General features: G+C 48.5%; 1 protein-coding gene across 2 annotated transcripts in view; it reads left to right on the forward strand.

Annotated features, from left to right (window-relative positions):
• Positions 1 to 23,997, forward strand: part of NEXMIF (neurite extension and migration factor) — a 175,051-nt gene that overhangs the window by 96,255 nt on the left and 54,799 nt on the right. For both annotated transcript variants that reach the window (XM_075106264.1, XM_075106265.1), the window contains one exon: positions 20,104 to 20,238. The gene's annotated coding sequence lies outside the window, so the exon portion shown is untranslated. The remainder of the gene's footprint in view (positions 1 to 20,103; positions 20,239 to 23,997) is intronic.

A 23,997-nucleotide genomic window follows, 5' to 3' on the forward strand; every position in this document is an offset into this window, starting at 1 on the left:
TAACATCTCCGTGCTGCGTGGTTTGCATCAGGCCCCGTGAAGTAGGCCTGCATTTTTCTTATAAAGAGGCCGTAACCATCAAAGATACTTACTATAAATGATTCTGAACGTGTGGATTTTGTTCTTTACAGCTATATCTGCATAACCAGGGTATTAAAGGGAATGTGTTTTCCTTGAAGGAGATAGTTTGTGTGTTGGAGTTCTTAGGACATCTGCAGAACACGTTTGTTTTATCTCAGTTTATTTTATTTTAACCCATTTGTGGTTTGTTGGGATTTTTTTTAAAATGAAGTTTCATGCTAAAGCAATTTATAGAACTGGAATAATGCAAAGCTGAATCCGGAATGACGATAAATACTCGGAGCAGAAAGGATCTCCTGTCGGTTTTGCCATAAATAGCCCTTCCACCCTGAGGGGCAGCTCAGCTGGACGATGCTACCTGAGAAGCCGGGGCTAACCCAGGCGCTGCCTCTTCTTCTCCAGATGCATACAGTAAAATACAGCTTATTGAACTGTGGTTTTGATTGGTTAATTACTTTTTCCGCATTAATAGAGGATCAGGGCTGCAACTGTCATTTTCAGAATACAGCAGGTTCTTTGCTGCTGCTGTAGAAGTGACTCAGTACAGTTCCTGCTTTGATTTACAAAATTGGATTTTAATCTCTTTGAAACCATTATGCTAAATCAATTTTTAACATAGCAGAGCACGGAGGTACAAAGCCCCTCTTGTTCTCTGGTTGCTAACTCTTTGGATGAGTGAGCACCATATAAACAAGACTTAAACGGCATCTATGTGGAAGAGCTTTGCCAGTATGGAAATGCAGTTTTGCTCTATTACGACGATTAGCTCCTGTGGCGCGGACAAAGGAAATATAGGTGAAGCTGCGTTTGCTACTGCTACGAAAGCCGTCCTTTGGTAATGCAGCGAGTGTGCGGGAGAGGTGCGGCTCGAAGCGATGACTGGACCTGCGTTAGGGGCTCCTGCTGCGGCGGCAGCCGGGCAGGGCGCGAGAGGTCTCATCGCCATATTTGGGTTTTTGGGTCCCGTCCCCCGCCCCCTTAGCGCAGCTCCAGAGCTGTCAAGGCATCAGATGAATCACCCTTCTGATGTTTTGGATTTCTGGCAACGGTAGCAATTGGGCAATCATCCAAATCCAGCAAGAGCACTGGTAGTAATGAATGGGAAGCTCATATGATTTCATATGGAAAGCAGGGCAGGAAGAGTTTTAAGACAACTCTGCATGCACACATGCCTGCATTTGTCCTTTATCCTCCTCTTCTGTTCCAAAATCCATGCTGGCTCCCTATCTAGCTTGTAAATCAGTCTTTCTGCCGGCTGGGGAGGGGACAAAACTCATAGGAAATACTACGTGTAGATTTGAGCCACAGTATTTCAGACTGCTCAAGGCCTCTGAAAGTTCAAGATTTTTCAGATCCATCCTTCTTGCCTAGTGCCCATTTTGAGATGCCAATTGCACGTCCTGCTTGTAATCCTCGCCCAGGCGCTTCTGCCTCAGACTCTCCAGGGAAGTGAATTTGGAATAGATCCTGTGTAGGCTTTATGACTTTAATTAAAAACTTGGAGCATGAGACCTTTCGGAAGACTTTACTGACACTTTTTAACAGCCATGTCGCTGAGCCTGATCCCATCGTTGTTTTTCCTCTTTTCTGGAAATAACCTGGAAGATTCTGGTCCGTTTTACTCGCTTCTCAAGTGAAAGGGGCATGGGGCATATTATCCTTGGCCAAATTCACTTTTGTAAAACCCCAAAATAAGCATAAAAGTAAATTGCAAAATAACTAGGGTTGTGTGGGAAGGTGAACAGAAGATAAATTTCTTAGTCCCTTAAAATCTCCATTAGGAATAAAAAAAGAAGTCTGTTGCAAGATCAACATCAAGGCCAGGTTGGATGGGCCTTTGAGAACCTGGCCTAGTGGAAGGTGTCCCTGCCCACGTTGGAACTAGAGAATCTTAAAGATCTGGTCCCTTCCAGCCCAAACCACCCTATGAAGATTTGGGCAATCCGCTACATAATAAGTCTGATTGCCTAAAAGCCAAGGGTGTTAGTGAAACAATGATGCAGAAATGAAATCGTTGTGTTACCTGTATGCGATGGGTTAAATCCATGGAAGGCCTACATTAGCTCTCAGTTTTTACAGTGTCAGTGTGCCGTGCCTCTTGAGTTACGGCGTGACAGTCTCTGTTGACTAAAAGCAGAGGGCATCAGCAAGTAAAGCATCCCCTTTGCACTTTCTTTTCTCTGCCTTTCCACTGCAATTAAAAGGGACATTGCATTAATTTTTCTCCTTAACCCAGGCCATCATCTTGGGGGTGCTTGTGGTGCGTTCAGGGTAGATGAGAAGAAAAGGCATGGTTCGAGGGGCTGGGGAAAGGACAGCAAAGGCTAATATCAGACGTCAGCATTCAAAACAAGACTGAAGACGCTATTTTTCTGGTGGCGAGGCTGCTGGTCTAAGTTTACGGTGTGGTACAAAGAGTGTAAAGCAAGTACAAGAGTATAAAACTGAGAATATAGTATTGACTCATGGAAACATAGCAGTTATATTTATTTTCCCATAATGTCATTAAACTATCAAGTAGTTCCTGCAGAAATTGGCCTCTTCCATGACACTGAGCATCCTCTGTCATAGATTTAGACTGGCTTGAGAAGACTCTCGTGCCTTTGGGTCTCCATGGGACAAGACCCCAGGGGTCAGAACTGTGCTCCTAATGACCAGGTTGATGACAGGGCCACCCATGTGTGATTCAGTGGTGGTGTTCCCAAAATACACGCTTGCCTCCTGAAACCCTGCTGGAATGCTTGTCCGTTAGCTCGGCCTTAAACTAGGCCCCGCCAGCTCGTCCGCGTGTGGCTGAGGACGTAGTTGGGATCTGTGTGTGGCAGTGCAGGTGTAACGCGGCGTACCGAGCAGCGTGGGGATGTCCTGGGAGGGATGCTCAGAGCAGGGTGCCCTCCAGGGCCAGCAGCCGCAGCAGCCAGGGCAGCTGGAAGCAAGCAGCAGAGGAGTAAATTTAAGAGAGGGAGTTGTCGGAAGAAAAGACGGGACTGGAGCAAAGATTCTGGGAAGGGATTTCGCTGTAACAAGTGAAATTTGGGTCCAGTCAAACCAAACTGTGGTGGTGCTGGTGGCAAAAGGAGAGCGATGGCAGGTCTGTCCAATTGTCCCGTCCGCACCAGTGTTGCACCATTCTGGTTTAGTCATTATTTCTGATCGTTGGGCTGTTCCTGCCCCTGTGTACTCGCTTCCTTTTGAATAGCGCCGTAACTGAGGTCCTAGGGGCTTTTGCTTTGTTGAAAACGCTTGGTTCTGGCCCCCATTTTAGGCCAAAATGGCAACTTCCACTCCCTTCCAAACAGCATCGGTTTAACTTGAGGGTGAGCACATGAATTTGCTAATAATCTGTGATTATTCCATGCTAATCTTGCAGTTGTAGAGGATGGCTGCTGTTGACATTCAGCAGATGAGTTGTTAATTATTTTCCTTTATATCGTCTGCCCTTCAGGCCAGATTTCTCAACACCTTTTGGTCTATGTTTTTTAGCTCTACTGTTCGACACTGATTTGTTCTTTATGCTCTCCTTTCCTGGTGTAGGTAATATTGTTAAGCATCCCCCAAAAACGTCACTTTCTTTTACTTGGGTAGCAGTTTTACCGGACAAATCACCGCTGCCTTGTTGTTTTGCAGGCTGTGGGATGTATGATGCCCTTTTGAGTAGGCAGCTCAGCTCTGGCTCTGGAGCAGCCCGAGCTAAATCCCAGGGTAAGGCATGGCAGAGGGTTAGCAGAAAAGCTCAGGGTGACAGGCAAACAGGAGAGAATTGCTGTAACCTTGCAGTATTGCTGGTGCTGGAATATTAAAAAAAACCCAACATTTCAAAATGCTGCACTGAACTACTTTGTTATGAGCCGGGATCCTAAAATAACCACCTTTCAGTTGGTAAAATAAATTATAAAAGTCTTTCAGATCCAAATGTAATGGTTGGGCAAATTAATCCATTGTTGTATTGTTATAGTGCTCTAATCATATTTTTATATATCCCAGGAGTTGGAACTAAGAAGCATTTTGCTGTCATTGCAAACACAATAATAAGAATAGTCTTAACAAAGTGACGTGCACTAAGTTGACTTTCTGCAATACATTTCAGCGGAAATTACAGATGCTTTTTACATTTCATTATCATTAAGGTACAAATAACTTTCTTGTATTGAAAACCAGGCCTACTTTATCTGGTTTAATAATTATATTGAGGCTCATTATGAACACCTTGTTTGTAATTCTCGCTTTTCTTATTGAATTCTAAATGTGTTATTACAAAAGTATGTACTTTAACAGATGGAGTATATTATGGCAACGTTTAGTTCCAGTTGATCTTTTCTAAAGAACACGCTGAATGATCTCGGGCTAAATAGAACCAAGCCAACATCTAGCTCGATTTTATACTACTGGCATTTTTCAGGCTGCGTGGAGGGGAGCAGAAACCAAGTAATGCTGTTGAATTGAGCAGGGCAGCTGGAAGAGTTGGGATGATGAAGACCTCGTGATGAGGAAGAGGTGTGGAAGCTGCATCCCAGCCAGGGGAGACTTTTCCAAGAAAATACCTTAGTTGATGTCAAGGTTGTCTCATTTGCCAGTGGGATATTGCTTTAACGGTGTTCTTTTTTTCCTCTCCATTTTACATAATGAGATCGAGCTAATTAAACCATGTCTAGCTCTGGGAAAAGATCAAAATGTGAGCTCTTTCTATTTCTTTTTATTAAAACCTTCACCCTGTAATGGAAGATGATAGGAAGGACTTTGCTACCAGTGCATCTTGCTCATCCCCGAAAAAAATATAGCTCCTCTTTTTTACTGATCCCTCCTTGGTTTTAATTGTTTTTTCTTCTAGTTGATCATGTTTCAGGAGCTTGCAGAAGGTGCATGCTTGACACAGTTGGGTAGATTAGGTAGAGAAGTAGTAATAAGTAGCTGCAGCGAGGTGTTTTATGCAAAAGCCAGCGACAATAAAACCTACCGAGAAGTATATTTTTCTGTGAAGTTGTGGAGTAGTTGCTTAGGCCAGTTTATTCCTCACATTTCTTCTTACATATAGGTGTCTGACCATTGCCGTGTAGAGACTTGGGTCTCCTTGGACCTGAGAACACTTTTTTTTACAGCCTTCCCAAATTTGAAGATATTTTTTACCCATCCGGTTTTGCTTTCTTCAAAAAAAAAAAGAGGAGGATGAAAATATAGTGATTTTTTTATTGCGGGTTAAATGCAAATAAGGACCCATTACCCTTCAAGTTGTAACTGCAGTCCCAGACGTTGCACTGTCTGGTCACTAGTGACCATCACACCCCTGTGGTTGCTGTCTTGTAGAGACAGGGTGATGCGGCATTGGCAGCCCAGCCGCTGGCGTTTGCCAGGCGCATTTGTCCGGCTCTAAGGTGGCGGGTCCGAGTCCTCCCCTGGTGTGAAAACCTGTGAGCGTGCGTTGGTGGCATCGTCGTCGTCGTCTTGCACGGTTAACACGGCTCTGCGTTCGGGCCGTGTCGTGCAAGCTCCTGCCCAGCGCTCACCCCGTGAAGCCATTGACTGCAGCGATCGCAGGACTAGATTATGAGAGGCTTTACAGGCTGATATTAAGGCAAGGAGCTATTGCCAATATTAATATATTACTGTATTAGATCATGCTAATTATGTTTTAAGCTGAAATGATTTCAGAAGGATTGAGAGGCAGTGAGGGCTCTCCCATGCCTTCTCCCCCTTGCAGAGGAGGCAAGGTTCAAGTATTATTTTCCCTTCCATAGGGGAGGAACAGCTGCGTCGGGGCTGGGAAGTAAGTTTATACTGATTGAGTTGAATTGCAGAGTGCCTTTTAGGTTGCATTCAAATCACGGCAATTTCGCTTCCCTCTGTGACAGAGCAAGGAGCCCTCCACTTTGATCGTTGATGTAGACTTGGAGAGAAGAGAGGAAGAAAAGAGAAGGAAAGCTTTTGTTTCGGGCGCGTCGTGTTTTCCCCACCTGACAGCGTGTCAGCGGTAGCTGTGCTCCGCCAGCGCGCCGCACCCCGTGCGGAGCCCGCCGCGGAGCGTGGGGGGGATCGGGGCACGCGGAGGGACCGGGTCGCGTCTCTCGTAGGATCTTCCCGGCGCCGAGCGCTGCGTCAGGAACTGTGCCGTCTCCTGATGGATAAATTGGCTCCGGGTGGAAGCAGAGCTTGATCTGAAGCTAGCAGGGTTCAGCACGAACCTCTCTTTGCCTTGACGGGTTTTAGACGATGCCCTGTAAAGAAACTGTTTTGTGGGTGGGTTGTTTTTTTTTTTTTCCTTCTGTGTACGATCTTAAAATATATATTAGGGTTATGGAAATCAGTGCAATTGGGAAGCGCTGCCTGTGACGGACAGATGGCCAAAAGCACTTGGAAGTACAAGTGGTTTTGCACCAGCAGGAGGGCCGGGATCTGGCTGATGGGTGGCGCGTGCGGCGGGCACGGACCGGTGGTGCAGGAGGAGGGAGCGCCCTGAGCTCCCGCCCTGCTGGGGCGATGCCGGTTTGCTCCACCTCAAGGTTCCGTTCCTGCTCTCGCCCCACTGTAATAAATTCGATCCCTTCTTTAGGGACAGCGTTCGAGCTCCCAAGTAAAATTTCTTCTTTTAAATCAAACGGTCCTTGTCATAATTAAACATATAGGCGTGCTTTCTTTTCCTGTACAACTTCAGCAGCTAACCGAACGCGCTTAATAATGTTTTTCGCTGTATTTCAGTGGTATGAATGTACATGAAAATTACAGCAAAGGCATCATTTTTTTAACAGCTGTGTTTAGTTGAATAACAGATTTAGAAAGTGCAGACTTTAATTAATCTGTGTTTTCTGCTGGGATTTCAGCACCATCTGATTTACTTTTCATGGCTGAAAAGTGTAATTGTAGTTTTTCCCTTTAGTTGCAAGTTTATCCTCCCAAGAAATTGATTTGGTTCTTCTTTTTCTTAAAGCAAACTCAATATCTAACTGATGGTACCTGGTATGCGATACAGATAACGCACTCACTCGGGCTGCTGTGGGGTGGGCGTGGAGAGCAAAAATCTCTCAGATGGCATGGTTTGCTCAGAAACTGCATTTCTTCCTCCCTGCCTTGCTGTATGTCGCAGCAAGCCAGGCTGCATCAGCCACGTAGCCCCGAAGGCAGGGTTGGAAGGGCTGTGTTTGCAGCGAGAGGTCCAAATCCTATCCTGTACTCCAGGGCTGGGGGTCGGTTAGTTGACTAGAAGGTTGGGATGAGCGTTACTAGAGAAATCTCCGAATAGGACAGCTTTTCCCTATGTTTAATGTAATTTTTTTAGTTGGAATTACAGTAGGAAGACTCTCCCTCTCCGTGCGTGCTCTTCATTGTAGAAACGTGCTTGTATGAGACTGTTGCTGTAATTCCTCAGATGTTGCTCAAAAATGCTCTCTGCAGAAGGTGCTGGTGGATGCCCGGGGTTTATGTACGCCCGGGGGTTACGTACAGCAGTGGTGAAAGCGAAGTCATGGGTTGGGGAACTGTGATGATAAATTGCATTTGCGATGCGCTGTTGATCACACATTATCCATCTCTGTCGGGATGAATGTGAGCATCGCAGACTTGCAGAGAGCTTTAGTGGCTCTTATTTGGGAATTTTCTTTAAAAATCAGCCTGCCGTGGAAATGTACCCTTGTTCCACCCCTACTTTGGCCCTGGGATGAGGTTGCCTAAGCTGAGGATGAAGATTTGTGCCTGGAGCCCAGCACGGGGTGGTCAGAGTTGCCCAGTCAAGTTGCCCCTCTCAGCCTCTGCCTGCTCCAGAGAACGTACAGTGTAGAGGCCTTACTGTGCAACCCCGCCTGTGATTCCATGGACGGCATTCTCACAGAATCCCAGGCTGGAAGGGATCTCAGGGATCATCTAGTCCAACCTTTCTGGGAAGAGCACAGCCTAGACAAGATGATGCAGCACCCTGTCCAGCCGACTCTTGAAGGTGTCCAACGTGGCTGAGTCAACCCCTTCCCTGGGGAGATTATTCCAATGGTGACTGTCCTCACTGTGAAAAATTCCCCTCTCGTGTCCAATCGGAATCTCCCCAAGAGCAACTTGTGTCCATCCCCCCTTGTCCTCTCCATGGGACTCCGTGTAAAAAGGGAGTCTCTACCTTCTTTGTAGCTGCCCCTTAAGTACTGGTACATGGTGATGAGATCCCCTCTGAGCCTCCTTTTCTCAAGGCTGAACAAACCCAGCTCTCCCAGCCTATCCTCGTATGGCATCTTCCCAGTCCTCTGATCATCTTGGTGGCCCTTCTCTGGACCCCTTCCAGCCTGGCCACATCCTTTTTGTATAGCGGGGACCAGAACTGCACACAGCACTCCAGGTGTGGCCTGACAAGCGCGGAGCAGAGTGGGATGATGACTTCTTTCTCTCTGCTGGTGATGCCCTTTTTGATGCAACCCAGCACCCTGTTGGCCTTCTTGGCCGCAGCAGCACACGATTCGCTCATGTTGAGCTTCGTGTCCAGCAGGACCCCCAGGGATCCCTTTCCACAGAGCTGCTCTCCAGCCGTGTGCATCCCAGTCTGTGCTGCATTCCTGGATTATGTTTTCCCAGGTGCATGATCTTACACTTTTCCTTGTTGAACTCCATAAGGTTCTTGCTGGCCCACTCCTCCAGCCTATCCAGATCTCCCTGCAGAGCAGCTCTCCCTTCTGGAGTGTCTGCTTCCCCACTCAACTTGGTGTCATCCGCAAACTTCATCGGGCTACACTTGATCCTGTTACCCAGATCACAGAAGAGCTGCCAGAAGAGCTGCTTAGACCCCGTGTTAGTATTGCTTTGCTTCCAGGAGCACTTGTTCTGAGCTGGGATAGGGGCAAGGAAGGTTTTTACAAAATAAGGGCATTCTGTGAAGAAGTCTGTGTAATTTCAGTTACCGTCAGCTGTACTTTTCCCCCATTTTTATTTTATTAGGTTGGCATGGGTTTTGATGTCTTAAGGGCTTTGTGTGCAAAGCCCACAACGTCTGAAGAGAAGCAATACATTTAGATTCAGAGCGTAATCTTAGGATGGCTGCTAATCTGAATAAGATAAAAAAAAAATCTTGATGGGTTTTAAAACTTATTTTAATTAAGGTTTTCCCTTTCATCTCACCAAAGCCCTGAATTAGCTCCTTCATTCTCCCACAAACACGAATAGTCCCCGCTGCGTATAGGCACTCTCGCACGCATGGAGCTTCAGCAGAAAGGCCAAACCCAGATGCAGAAACACATGTGCCCGAAAACCTGGGGGAATTGAAGCGGGGTTCATGCAAAATAAAAAAAGGCTGAACTAACCAGCTGCCCGTACAGTAAGCTGGAGGATGCCGCCGTTCCCTGGGGGAGTCTTGTGCTCTCCTGCTTTCCCTATTGGAGAGTGTGGGACTGGGGTAGCTGCTCCTCCCGGCCGGCGGAGGTGCAGATTTGGCATGGTGCTTTGTTGCTCTGTAGTGGCCTCTCCCCACACCTGTGGTGCCTTTTTTCCCCCTTGGATGGGTTTGCTCCATGTGCTGCACCCCCGGAGGGCTGCGGGAGATGATGCTTGTCTGGAGCTGGACACAGCAAGGACTCGGAGCCAGGTCTCCCTGGCTGGGAGATGGTGCTCTGAGCTGCTCTGCGTGTCTTGGGTTTACAAGACAATCGCTGGTGAGATTTCTGCTAAAACTGGCACATTCCCACACAACATTTTGGCCTTGATGAATTAACTGTTTTTCAACACAGGTTTTTTTTCAACAGGAATTTTTCTAATAGCTCCAGTCTGAAGCTCCCATGCGCTCCCCTTGCCCTGCGAGGTTTTTGCCCAGGCATCATTCAGTAAATGCTGGTGAGGATCCCTTGCTGGAAAGGTGGTTGGGACTGCGGGTCCCATCCACCGCAGGGCAATCCGGGGCGCAGCCACGCCTGCAGGCGTGGGCTATACGTTCCCTTCCCGTGGGTGCACGAGCTCCGAAAGACCATTTGGAGAGGCTGTTTGGTGGGGTGACCCGCTCGCTGCAAAGTTTGGCCTAGGCACGCTGCCAGCCAGAAGCAAGGCTGACAAATAATCAGAAATCAAAGGAGCCACCTGCACGCCACGGGGAGCTGCTCACCGGGTGGTAAGCGAGCTTTGCCAGCGCTCATCGCCAAGCCTTGTTCTGCAGCCCCGCTTCCCAGCGCGCTGGGGGAGGCGGCGCGGGAGGGGGTCGCTCCCTCCCTGGCCTCCCTCTGCCCTTGTTAAAGATTTTTAGAGGGATACGAGGCGAGATTGTGGCTGGACGGATGTGCCAGGGCGCTGCCTCGCCTGGGGAAAACCGAGGGGGACATGCGGAGTGATGGGGCTGGGCTGGAGCATCTTTGGGGATGCTGATACTGCGGCAGAGGAGAGGGGACAGCCTTGCCGAGCCGAGACTGCCGCTGTGTGAAATCCCCTCTCTGAGTGGGGAGCGCTCCTTTGGCTGCGCGAACCCGTGGGCTGCACTGCCGACAAATAGCCGGGGAGGAAAATTAGGTCTTTTTAAGAGCATTTTTATCCTCTGCTGGTTGGTAAGAATGGACCCGGCGAGCGGGAGGGAGGGAGGGAGGCAGAGGGGTGGCGTGATATGCAGATGCCTGTGTCACATGCACATGCACCGGCTGCGCTCCTCGATGTGTTTTCACCCAGCTCGGAGGCTGGCAGCTCGCTATTCTTATTTCAGAGGGCAGATAGTATTTATTTTGGAGAGAGAGATGCGCGTGCGCCCGTGTGCATGCGTGTAGTTGCTTGTTTTTTATGTCTAAGGAAGACGTATTAAATCGCAACCCCCCTCCAGCCCCTAGCCACCCCGTGCCCGTAACCCCCCGAAGGATCTAGCCTAACATATCCAATTTTTGGTTCCATCAGCCTTGATAGGATCTCTTGTAAACACCTGGCAAGGGACATTCACTCGCCTGCCATTCTTCTGAGGGTGTGATAGGGGATTCGGAGGAGTCCCTGCCCTCTCCCCGATGTGCCGGCTGGAAGGGAAGGGGAAGCTGGTCTCCAAAGCATGAGCAAAGCACTGGGAAAAGAAACTCGTGTTTGCAAAGCTGGGCCAAAAATCGAGGATTTTTATAGCATACAAATGTCACCTATAGCTATTTATACTCCCTTCTCAAAGGCTATTTATACCCTCCCCAGGCTTTTGTGCTGTCGGCTGGAGAATATTCCTATATTAGATGTTTTCAGCGGCGCGGGGATGTTCTCCAGCCGTCGCCCGAGTGCAGGACGTTTCCAGCGCCGTTCCTGAAAGAAGAGGGCCATTCGTGGACTGCGACCTCTGCGTTGCTTTTCATTTATTGTAGCATAAAACGAGAAGCTGCCATTGGAACGTGTTATTTTTCACACTCACGTAAACAGTGGCAACCACAGCCACGAGTGAAGGGGTGAGGCTGAAGCACCAGAGCGCTCCTCTGATGGGGGTAGTTAATGCACCCCGTCACTTCGGTGCCTGACGAACAACGCGGTGGTACCTTTGTCTCTTGTTAGAAGAGACGATAGTGTTCACAGGGTGGATTTCCTTTGCTGCTATCAGTGGAATGAAGTTGTGTTTAGCAGCTGGTGTTAACCCCAGGTAGCATCCCAGCCCTGGGCGCTGCCTGGGCCGTCGCTGGTGCCCGGCACACTGCCGCCGTGCTCCGTCGTTGTAATGTCACAGCGAGAGGGCTGCTCTTGCCTGCGACTGCGCTGGAGGTGAGGCTCTTTCACTGGATCTGTCCTGCTTCCCTCGTACCAGCGTCACGGCTCTGAAAGCCGGGTTCGCATCTCGGATGCCAGTCGTTGCAATGAAGGGAAGAAGGGGATGAATATTTTTATGCCCGGTAATAATAGCGTTAATAAGAACAATCAGTTCATATAGCTGAAGGAGGTAGCTCGTTGCACCAAGGGTCAGGAGTAAGTTTTTTTCCCCATTTCCTACATCGTGCCATGGACCAGGACCAGTGTAAGGTTATTTTATTGTTTCCAGGAGTGCTGGACCCAGCCACCCTGCTGGAGATCGCGTGCTTGGCTGGCTGCATCATTGATCCAGCCTGCTACAGCATATTCTTTATTCCTCTTAAATGTGGACTTGCACTTACAAAGCAAACAATCTTTTAACATTTCTGAGGCTGAAAGCAGCAAAACTAGTGGCTTTTGTCATCAGGGGTTCTGTCTTGGTTGATCACTCTGGGAATAATGTATGAATCCGAGGGATCCAGCAGAGAGGGTTTGAGGGCGATTTTTTTTTTAAATAAAGGGGAAAAGGGACGGGGTTGCAGCTTCCCGTGCACTGGATGAATCAGGGCTGGCTCCTCAGCAGTCGCTGCAGTTACATGGCACTCCTGTGACTGGGTTTGGAAGCTGGAATGTGGATTTCCCTGATTCATAACATAAAGTTTCCAGTTTGGTCTATACTGGCTGGCATCAGAGCGCCGAGTTTGTCAGCTACTTCTTATACAGCGGTTTTGCAGTCATGGATATTTGCTTATGACAGACAAACAAAAATAACTGCATTGTCTTTCAAAAAACGTCGTGTCCCATTAAAATATCAGCATCGTGTACGAGATTGGTTTTGTTTTTAGAAATGCTGAAGTAATGGCTTTTTGCGCGAGGCTTTTCCCCGGAGGAGTCTCCGGGAGCGCAGAGCGTGTTTGAGCTCAGTCTCTTGCGTTTGATTTTTCTCTTCCTGCAGTGGTGGTCTCTTCTCTTCCTACCCTTTGTGTAAAAGGTGTCCTGGCGATCCTGTGTCGGCCGTGGTGGGTCACTGCTGCGGCTCGTGCTGCAGGTCTGCGGCGTTCGGGTGGCTCCGGCGCGTTTTCGGCGCTGACGTGGTGGCGTGGATGGGACAGCTTTGAATAGCATGAAATTGGGCGACAGCACCTGACCCGAGTTAGCGCCGGGCTCGTCCACCTCCTGCAGTTCAGCTTCTGAAGACTGAAATGACGCTACGCTAGCACAGTTTATACTGAGAGTTTTTCCTATCCTGAGCTGAACTTCCCAAGTCGCCTGCAAGTTTGCTGTGCCTCGGGCTCTTGCTCCCCGTGCCCGCAGAGGCAGAGCCATCGGATGCTGCCCACGGGGGAGATTCCGGCGCGTGTGCAATGTTTGTAAATCCTCCGCGTTCCTCTTTCCCTCGCTATTGTAGTTTTCCCTTTCGCAACGACTACAATGAGAAGATGACTTTCTTATCATTATTTTTCGCAGAAAGAGCCTTCCGCTCCTCCTGAACCCGCGAATGGATTTCTCAACCTCCAGCTATCCTAGGTGTAAATGAGATAGGAGAGGGGGCTTTGCATGAATCCTATCTGCCTGCCAGCAGCCCACTGTCTGCCTGCTTAGTTTTGCATTTTTCTTCCTTAGCAAGGATTATTTTGTTGGTTTTTTTTCTTTTTTCCTGTAAATGCCCACCAAATCTGTTGCTAATTATTGCCGCCGCCGAGGCGGTGCTGTTGTTTGCACTGGGAGGTGACGCCGTTGTGCGGCATGAGGGGCAGGGACCCCCAAATTCCAAACAATCATGATTTACTGTGCAGCTTGGGCAAAGTGCATTTGTTGCCTTGGAAACAAATAGCAGCAGTGAACAACTAAATGAAATTTATGGAATCAACTTCAATAAATCTTGATGATAAATGTGCAAAAACACGATTTGATGAAGATCTACAGTATGCAGATGTGAAGGATGATAGTAAGTTATATAACTGCTTCGGCTACGGTTTTGGGCTGCCACAGTCATGTTGCTTTAATACGGGCTTTTTTGTTGTTTCTGAGGAAGCTGTCTGTTTCTTTTCACAGATATGGCATTTAATTTTAATTTCCAGGGTATCTTTTAATTTAATTGGCATGCTGGATGATTACAGTGCGTTGTTTTGTCTTTTGCAAATCCTGATTCATATCTAACTCAGGATAAAAATAAAAATTGAGAAGTGTGCTAAAAGTGCCATGTCACACGCCTCCAAGAAGGGCGCAAAATTTCACAAATTAAATAAGGCATTTATGTAGGACATCTCCCCGATTCCTTGTATGAGCCTTTACATTTTACCGGACGGGGACAGGTTAGTGATTTTGTGGTTACAGTGCAGCTCTGCGGCAGATCTTTTTTCTCATGTGGAAAGGTCTGTTTACCTGTGCATAGGGACAGGGTGGGTTTTTTTTGTATCACAACATGTGGTGTTTTCTAAAACTGATATTTTTTGTTTCTGCTTTGACCCGTGGATCGGTAAGGGTTCGGGAATATCAGCGGACTCGTCCGGAGACGGTGTTGTAAACCTTTAACACAGCCCTTAATACAATTTGATGTTTTTCTCCGTTAGTTGCCTTACCTCTTCTCGTTACAGCGCCTTATTTTCATGATTTTCTGCCAGGTCGGGAGCCTTTGTTTCTTCTTTTCGCGGGGCGACGTGCCCCAAGGGCACGCTGCGGCTGCGGGCGAGCGGGCGGCAGCGTTGCGGGGCGCTTCTGCTCCCCACCCGCCTGCGGTTTCTGCTGCATCGCTGAGCTGGGGGGGTCCCATGGCTGGGCCCCAAACCTGAGCCCGCTCTGGTGGGCAGGGGCATGGACATTATCATCTTGAGGGAAATGCCTCCCTGTATCTTCAGCTGATTTCTCTGTAGAGGCATCTTTGCCTAATTGGTGCTTTGGTTTTGAGGAATACTGGAGGTCTACCAGATGGACTGGTCGTCTCTTAACCTTGGCCCTTCCTTTTCCTTCTCTTGTAACCCTTTCGTCTTCTTGGCTTATCCTGGAGTGAGAGGCTGTTTCTAAGAATGAAGACCCCGTGTCAGTGCCGTCCTCGGACGATGAGCAAGTAAAAAAAAGCAAGTTGTAACACGGGATCCTGCTCCTGCCTCAGCATGCGGTTTGTTGCTGTTATTTCAGAGGCACCAGTTCTCCGTTGTTACTTGGATCTACCCAGGTTCAGAGCCAAGCCCTTACGTTGCTGAGGATCTTCCAGACCACAAAGTCAGCACTTCACCATGTCAGCCGTAATATTTTGTACAAATTTAGAAAATCCCTGTGCGTGTATCTAGCCTGCAAATCGTCCCAGCTCTGCACCGGTACCGGAGTTCGCAAAGCGGCTCCACGGAGCCCAGCGCTTGCACAGAGATCATCACGATGCATTTTAATCTATTTTATGCTAGGGGTACTCATAACCTTGGCTGGCATCAAAATTCGAGGTTCCCTTAGATCAAGGCGTGGAAGGCTGTAAACCTGAAGGGCTTCCTCCAGAAACCCTGTGCACGTGTGATGGTTTCTAAGCTGCACTCTGATGTTTACAGAGCACTGTAGCTCTTCCCATTAACATACAACTGTGTAAGACAGGTTGAACTCCATTAGGAGCTAAATTTAGTGACTCGCTAACTTCTTTTTGATATGTTTTTATAATTTCATTGTATTATGACACTTGGTTTTAAATTTGCATGAGTAAATGAGCCTCTCACTAAGTCAGGTAAAAAGATTTTTCACTTATCTACCATGAAATAAGACATTTAAAAAATAGTGAGAGTGGAAAGCAATGTATCCTTGACATATTTCGTTTACACTTTTTTTCAACTGTGCTGACTGAACATTTCTAACTATTAATGATACAATAAATCTGCTTGTACTGCTTTAACAGGCTAAATAATTTCACATTACGAAGACATTTTGTAATTAAGTTAGTATTTTGGGGAGGAACCGTATTTTGGAAAACAAAAATTTACATTTAATTAAGTTCACAATCCCAGTTGTACGATGCAGCGAGTAGAGACTGGCTTTTTACAGTTCACCTCAAAACAGCGAAGTCTGTGGATGGGATTAACACTTGAGAACAACCTTAACTGAGATTTCCATAACTTGTTCAATCAGCTTCCCGCAGGATTGCGTAAAAATTCCCGCTGGTCAGCGAAGCTCCTGCAGCTGGTTGAAGATGGGACCGCATGCCTTCATCCCTGCCGTCGCAGGGAGTTCCACCAGCTTCTCATTCACTAACGTGGATTTATGGGCTTTTTTCTAAATATATCTGAACTTGTCTCCAGGATAACCTTGGCAAGACCTGAGCAACTTTGAGAGCTGCACTTTAAAGGTGTTCTTCCCCTCTCCTTTCCTATCTGAGAAGAGGAGAGAGACCACCCAAGCTCCCGCTGCCCGTGGGGTTTGGGGGTGCATCTGGGGGAGGCCGGCGTGGCGGTGAGGCAAGAGCATCCCGTTGTTTTGGCTGGGCGCCGAGCAGCAAGGAGGGGGCACCGATGCTCGTTCAGTTCTGCCCTGGGCCCTGGTGATGATGGCCAAAGCCCTCTGTTAACTGCCCGGCTTTTTGGCTCTCCCCGTCTCTCTTGACGTCGCCATTTTTAATCTGCTTCTGTTATTGATATTTTTTTTTTCATTAATAGTGACAGATGCTTTTAATTAAAAAGAAAAGACACAACAAAATCCTGAGTAAAACAAAAAGAGAATATTCTAATTTGGCATGACATTATGAGGCAGAATGGCTCCTGGCATGCAAGGTATGGAAAAGGTCATCTTCCACGGCTACAGCCCTTTGCAATGGTGGAATTAAGTTCAAACTCAGGCTGGTTTTGAAGTCTTAAGTCTCTCCGGGGATTCCTTTCATAACATCTTCGAACTGGATAACACTACAGTAAATGAAATACACTGCACTGGATTAAAGGGTTATTTCCCCTGTGTGTCAAGCTGACACAGAATACCAAACCTCAGGTTGCCTCCGAGTTGTCTCTATCTGCTGATACCCTCTCTGCTTTACATAACAGCTCTCGGAGTTCTTGCAGGGAAGTTTTGTGATTATTTATTCGGCTTTGCCGCTCGGTGAACGTGGAACAATTTTATGCAGCAAGGAACCAAAATAAAGCAACTAAATGGGAAGAAATTTAATGGTCTTAAAAACGTGAAGCAAGCGATGCAGGAAAGAGCGGAGCTGCCACTTCAGGTCTATTATGCTGCTCTATAATTTATACTGAAATACAAAATATAGATCTCTCTGCATTGCCACTCATATGTTTAGCAGCACAGAGCTTGCAATAACAACAGGGTATGATATATGCTACTGTGCTCTTATCTGACTGTACCAACAGTTAAAATTTGTTAAGGATCATTTGCAATGTGTTTTGTTGTAGAACAAATGTTCATTTTGACTTTGAACTTGGTGTATGCTGTAGCTTGTGCAGATTGCGTTTAGCACCGGGTAACCAAACCACTGCCATCTGCACAGTGCCAGGGACCACCGTGGCTGAGCTCCAGAGCACGTCCCTCTGTCTCCGCGCCAGGGAAAAGATGAGTGGCTTTAAACATTGGAGCATCGGCTCCTCCGGCTCCGTCGCGAGGTGCCGCGGCCGCCACCCCGTGCCTGGGGTGCCACGGCGGGGTGGTGGGTCGGTCCTGGGGAAGGCGCGGGATGGCAAGCTGCGGCGGTGTGCGCTGAACCCGCTCTGAAACTGCAGAAATCGTCTTGGGTTCTTCCTTTCCCCCACCAAAACACTGATTAAAGACTGCTCTGAAATTACGGGGAGCCTGTAAGACGCTAACTGTGCAATAACTTTTCTGACAACGAGAAAGATGAAAACTCCCTCTTCTCCCTCCTTACTTCCTCCCATTTTATTTTGTCTGAGGTGGCCCAAGGCTGGCTGGGTCACAGGGAAACCTGGGGTTGTCTTGTAAAGTGTACATGGAAGCTAAAATGCATCCTCTGTATTCTCGATACATTCCGGTTTGGTAAAAACCAGGGCACTGTGCTCCATATTGTGGTGCGTACCTCTGGCTTCTGTTCTCTGTATGGAATCTATCTTCTGCCCCTGTGGCTCAGCATCCTCCCGCACAGAGCTTTCCTCTGGGTGTACCTGTGGATACCACTGGAAAAACCTCCACCAACTGCTGCTCCTCTCAGCCGACGGAGCCCGGCAGCTTAGAGGATCGGGGAAGGATGCTGCCCGAGCCGCCTGCTCCTCGGGGGCATGGGGAGAGGCTGCCTTTCCCCTCCCCAGTCCCGCTCTTGCTCCGCTGGGTTAATGAGAAGTTGCAAACATGGTTTGCCTCCGTTAGCTTTTGGGATCAGGTGCTGTCTGGCCGGGACCTGCACGCTGACTTGGGCTCCGTGGAAGTTGTTCCAGCAGGAGCTGTGTGTGCTGGCCGGGGTTCCTGCTGGCGTGCTCCTCGAGGAGGTGTCTCTACAGGCATCAGGTTCTTCTGTTTCCAAGTGTTATTCACATATAAACACCCCCACACATTAAAAACGTGTGGGAAATGATAGTTTCGGGTTTCTGCTGTCCATGAGTAATTCAGCTCAACGGCGTTTTTAGATTTACCTCTTACTGAACAATCTGGGAGGAGAAGCAAGGGCAGGGAATTTGCATGTGCTGCTTTTCTGGGTGGGTTGGAGGTATCTGCGCGCTCCCGCGCCGCAGCCTCTAAGACAGGCTGTGTCTTTCCAGGAGGTCTGAAATCTCTCTGGGAAAGCTGGGAGGTATTGAAAATATGCTCAGAGTTTTAGCACTTCCTCCAGATTATTTCTTTAAGTATTTAAAAATATATTTTATAACACTAAAATAAATGTTAATGAGCCTGCATTGCTTACGGCTAACAATAGTGTTTCTATTTAAATACAGCAGCCTAGCAGGGTGTTTGGCGGTGGAGGAGCTGGGTGAGGAGACCTGGCTTTTTGTTTCTGACTTGGTCCTTGATGTCTTGAGCAGTTTTATTCTCTTGTGCTTTACTTTCCCCGTTGCGCTAAATAGCAATGAATAGCTTCCTTCCTTTGTTAAAGCACCTAAGATTTATCAAAGGCCACTGGGCAAGTGTTAAATACCAAGCTGGTTATAAAAAGTGTGAGTTAGTATTATGTTTATATCTCTTCAATGTTAGCGTGTATTTTTGTGCACTACCTGTAGTGACCTCTGTGGTTTTCCAACTGAATAAGAACAGTCCTTGACTCAGGTTGTGGGGTTTTTTTTTCCCCACTAGCATCTTCTAATTTTGTAAATATGCCTTTTTTTGGGGGCGCATTCAGTGTTCGGGTTGGGGCTCACTGTACCAGAGATGCCTGCTGGAAACAGAAGATGGGAGAGTTGTCGTGAGAAAAATAACAGTGGAGAAGTCAGTTCCGCTTGTGTTCGTTCTTTTTTTCCCATAATTTACAATGGAATGACGTTTGAAGGATCTCAGCCCGCCATGTTGAACGGACGGTGGTTTGGGGAGGCCAGCGGCGGGGAGGTAGCCCAAGGCGCTTCACCTGATGCGTCGGCAGCCTTAGAGAGTCCGCACGGGAGCGGGGCACGGAGTCGGCGAGGGGAGAGGTGTAAATGGGATGGCAGGAATTCAGCCTTGGCGCTGTGTCAAAGGCACCGAGCCCTTCTCCGAGCAGCTGCGTACCCCGTGACTGCGGGAAGCCAAATGGTTTGTTTGTGTGTTTACATGGATATGTGGGTCTGCGTAGGGGAAAACCACTTAGCACAAATTCTGCTATTAAAGCAGATGGTGGGAGATTAATCTGGTTTTTAGGGGGTAGTTGCTGGTACGGCGACCAAATTATTAATTCCTTCCTGTGCTAGGGGTCCTTTCGTCGTTACAGGGTATATTGGGTGAATTGTGTTTCCCGAAACTCTCCACTCCTTCTTTGCTGTCTCAAAAGCAGTTGAGCTGATGTGGTGTTTTGGGAAGCAAAAGAGTGTGTGTCGGGTTTTGTTGCTGCGGTTTTGCTACCCGTCCTCCTTCCCCGCTGTCCTCTCCTCGAGCCCTTTCCAGGTGCTCCCATGCCGTCTCGAGCCGTTTCGGTTCCGCAGGCAGCCCGCTTCGGGCAGCTGCCTCGTGGCCTGCCTGCCCTCCTGCAAACCAGTGGAAGCCCCTTCGCTGCTGTTCAGATGCTGGTTGTTACGCTAGATATTTTTTTTTCCCCTTTCATTTTAGAAATTGCTCTTTTTTTTTCCCCCTGCCGTATCACTGACAGCTGCATTCTCCTTGACAGTTGTGATATTTGTATGTGTGCATAAAAACAGTAGGGAGCATTTATGTAGGTGTCACTAATTTAATTTAATTTAATCTGATATGTACGTATAGAGAGGACTGTTCTGCACTAAAGTGCTTCTCTTTATTTTACAGTCTCCATCATCATCAAATACAACTCCTTTCATTCTCCTCTTCCATTCACCTACCCAAAGACCAAATCTGGAAATAGTAACCAAAAGAGAAGCCCACGTCACACACAAAGCAGGGAAAGGTTGAAATAATTTAAGGGTAAGTAATTTTTTTTTTGCCCTTTTTCTAACTTGAAGCGTCACGTGTAAAGCTACAGTAGTAAGTGCAAGGCTGAATAAAGAAGCTGTTAAGCATATACACAGCTGCTTTATGTGCAAAGTGGAAAAAAACGACTGAAATGCTGATCTGGTGATGAAAGAAAGGTATAGTGGCACCTTTTGCAGGTGAGAAAGGGCCCAGAAGGGCAGCGTGCTGGGAGTTTCAAATGTTGGTACAATTTCTTCTCACCCTGGCCCGACCTGCGCTCACGCCTGGGTGCAGGCGGTGGTTCTGCAGAGTCATGGGCTGGGCTTTGCGTGGGTTTGGCTGGTCTGAAAGAGCTTGCCAGTTGAGAAGGAGCCGGGAGTTTGGCGTCTCCTGCTACTGAAGAGGTCTTTTGTCATTTCCTTCTCTTTTTTCCACTTAAAACATTACTCGGCTATGGTAGCGAGCTACGGCTGATCGGGTTGCGTGGTGCGGGATGTTTTGGCTTGCTGTCGCTTTCTGCAATCCCTTTGGTTTTGTGGGCTCCGCGAGCTTTTCCTGGAGAGCAACCTGGCGGTGCCTGCGCCAGGGTTTTCCGAAGGAAAGCATTGATGGGGGCTGGAGGAGCGACAAACCCGAACGGCAGAGCGAGGAGGGCCTCTCGGTGGAAATGTTTGCCTTAAGGCTTTTCTTCTGCTGCGAGGGTGGCGGATAAGATAGGAGGAGATATAAAATCAGCTTTTGTGAAATTCAGAACCCTGGCTGAAGCATTAGTAATCTCCAAATGTTAGGGAACGCGTTTTCCCACCCTAGTCCCAGATCTGTGCCTGCATATATTGCATTTCCACACGTGTTCTTTCGTAGATGGACAGGATATGCATTCGCTTACAGTTGAGAACTTGGCTTTAAACATCTGGGTTGTCTGGTTTATTGCTGGGGTTTTTTTTTTTACCCCTGCAATGTTTGTTCATGCAAAATTCATATCTGGGAAGGGCATCTTAAATCCCTGCTTCTGAGTCAAAAAGGGAAAGTATGGAAGTGAAAAGAGAGATTGTATCATTTAAGAAATATGATTCATGAATTAATCCTCGTCTGCTACACCATCTGTGGCATGTGTTTCAATACAAAAATCCTGGTTTTATATCTCTTTAAAAAGCTTTCTTCTTGCTGGCTGCCTGAGTTTTCTGCAACACTAATGGGGAATTAGGTTCTTTTTGGGGAGAGAGCGCTGATTTTTATTCGCAGCCTGGACAGTGGGTCCCAGCCTGTGCCCCAGCCGTAGGTCGTCGAGGGGGACGCAGAGCGCCGGTTTTTCGGGGAGGTGCCAGCTCTGTAATGCCGTGAGCCTGACTTGCAGGCAAAGCCTGTACGCGACTGCTTTCTGCGCTGTGGAAGCACGGCTGGGTCTCCCGCCGCCGTGGCGGGGATGGTGCGAGGGGTGGGCAGCGATGGGCAGGAGTTGCAGGCAGCTGTCGAGATTGTTTTGCACAGGAGTGAAGAAGAAGCAGTTGTTTCTAAAAGTGGACCAGCAGGGTATTCTGTACTTGGTGCTCTGGAAAATAAAGGATCAAAGCAATCCCCATCCTCCGGTTCCTAGTAGTGTTACGATGATCTTTTTGTTGATATATAGAGAAAGGGGGGTTGCCCGTTATGACCCCAAAGATTTCCTGCTACGCTTTGTGCCTTCATGAGGAATGGGGAATGAAGGGGCACTGGTGGGTTTTGGGGTGACTGGGAGAGGGTCTCCTGTTCCTAATTCGATTCTTTGAATTGTTCTCCAGCTTCTTACAGGGACCAACTTTCCCCTCTAAACACATTTCTACAGTTTCTATTCCTGAAGCAGTATACCTGGTTTGCTGCTGGAGTCAGACCTGAGATGTGTGAGCCTTTTTCCTCCTTCACAGGCAGGGTCCCTGAGCTGACAGCGTTTCAGCACGTGCATCCATCAATCAATCCCTTTCCTGGATCGATCCCTTTTCTGGACCAGGGCATCTTGCTGCCCGGGGTTGCCCCATCAGTTTTCTCCTCTGCTTCATGTGGGATGCTAGTAAAAGCTTGAGTGTTTTCCTCGTTGTTCTGGAGGAGGATCCAGAGGGGCTGGAGATGGCTGGTATCCGTTGCCCTCACCGTGGCTTGTGGTGGCCTTGGCCCGTGGCCCGGTGATGCACCCACGTGGCCACAGCCTCCTCTCTGCCAGTGTTGCTGAGGTGCTGTAAGTACAGCTCCAGTGAGCTCCCAGGCACTGATAACGCTGATAGATGGAGGTTACTCAGGAACTCAGTACTGATGGTGAAATATTGCGGGTTTATTGCCTTTCCATTCATTTTGTTTTCACGCCTTTCTGCCTTCCTGACTCATTGCCGTTCGGCCTCTGCTTGCAATTTCTATTTGCTGCAGTAACACCCACTGGACAAGACGAGAGCGTTGCAGAGCACTGATGCTTGCAACTGCTTCTGGAGCTTTGGTTTTTTTTAATTGAGTATCTAAAGACGGGACGGGTGACAGAAAGGAAAACGTTAGCGATGCCTTTTGTTGGAAGCATGAATAAAGTATTAAAATGAAGGAGGAGCAGAAGAAATGCCCCTCGTGTTGTGCGTGGCAGGCTGGCATGAGGAGTTGGGCTGAAAAGGCCTGGTGCCCTCGCCGTGTCCAGCGTAGCCTCTGTCCCCAGATGCCTCCCAGCTGAGGCCGGCGAGGTCGGTGGTGGGAGGTGCTCTGGCCCGTACGCAGGTGCCGAGCCCAATTAGGGTCTTGCATGGTCCCAAAGAAATGTTTTCCCTTTCCCTTCTGCTATCACAAATCCCCTTCTGCCCGCTCCTTGGTGAGCCCTTGGGCGTGCAGGGGCTTTATGACATGAAAAGTAAACTCCACAAGCACCGAGTACCCCAACGCTACCCGAAATAGCTGCGTGTTAAAGGAAAATAATGTCAGCAGTGGTTTAGCAAATGTTTAACCCAAACTGGATTTAGGCTGATTTACATACTTCTGCATGGAAAATACTCGCAGGAACGCAGACCAGAATCGGCACCCAGCTCTCTGCCCATCTCACGTGCACAGACGCACCTTGTCTTTCGCAGCTTTTGCTAGTAACTCTGGCTACCTTCCTGTATGCCTTTACAATATTTGCAATTTTGCATATTTGGTAGTTGCTTGCTTGCCATGCTTTGTCAGCTCCACGCTATAGTCCGGGAAGCAGAGAGTGTTTCCTAGGGTCTGTTGTGCAAACCTCCATCTCTGTCGGGTGTGCGCTCGCTCCCTTCTGCACCGGCTGGCGCTGGCCGCTGCACAGGCCATCACATTGCCACGGTCTCCGTAAAAGGAGGGTTTACAGGCTTTGTACCTTGAGAAGGTCCTATGGTTGCTTACGTGGCCAGAGGTAGCGTTTTACAAAAAACTTTCAGACCCTACAGAAGCTCTGCTGGTAAGGAAACCCACCAAAACCAACCACCCCTGTGCTCGGCCCTGTGCTCAGCCCCACCTCAAATGCCGGGCTCAGGTTTGGGCCCCTCGGGACAAGAAGGGCCTTGAGGGGCTGGAGTGTGTCCAGAGAAGGGCAGCGGGGCTGGGGCAGGGTCTGGAGCACAAGTGTGCTGGGGGGCGGCTGAGGGGGCTGGGGGGGTTTAGCCTGGAGAAGAGGGGGCTGAGGGGAGCCCTTCTCGCTCTCTGCAGCTGCCTGAGAGGGGCTGGAGTGAGGGGGGGGTCGGTCTCTGCTCCCAAGTCACCAGTGACAGGACGAGAGGGAACGGCCTCAAGCTGCATCAGGGGAGGTTTAGG

Source organism: Phalacrocorax aristotelis, chromosome 11 (assembly GCF_949628215.1).
Source record: "Phalacrocorax aristotelis chromosome 11, bGulAri2.1, whole genome shotgun sequence".
Lineage (NCBI taxonomy): Eukaryota > Metazoa > Chordata > Aves > Suliformes > Phalacrocoracidae > Phalacrocorax > Phalacrocorax aristotelis.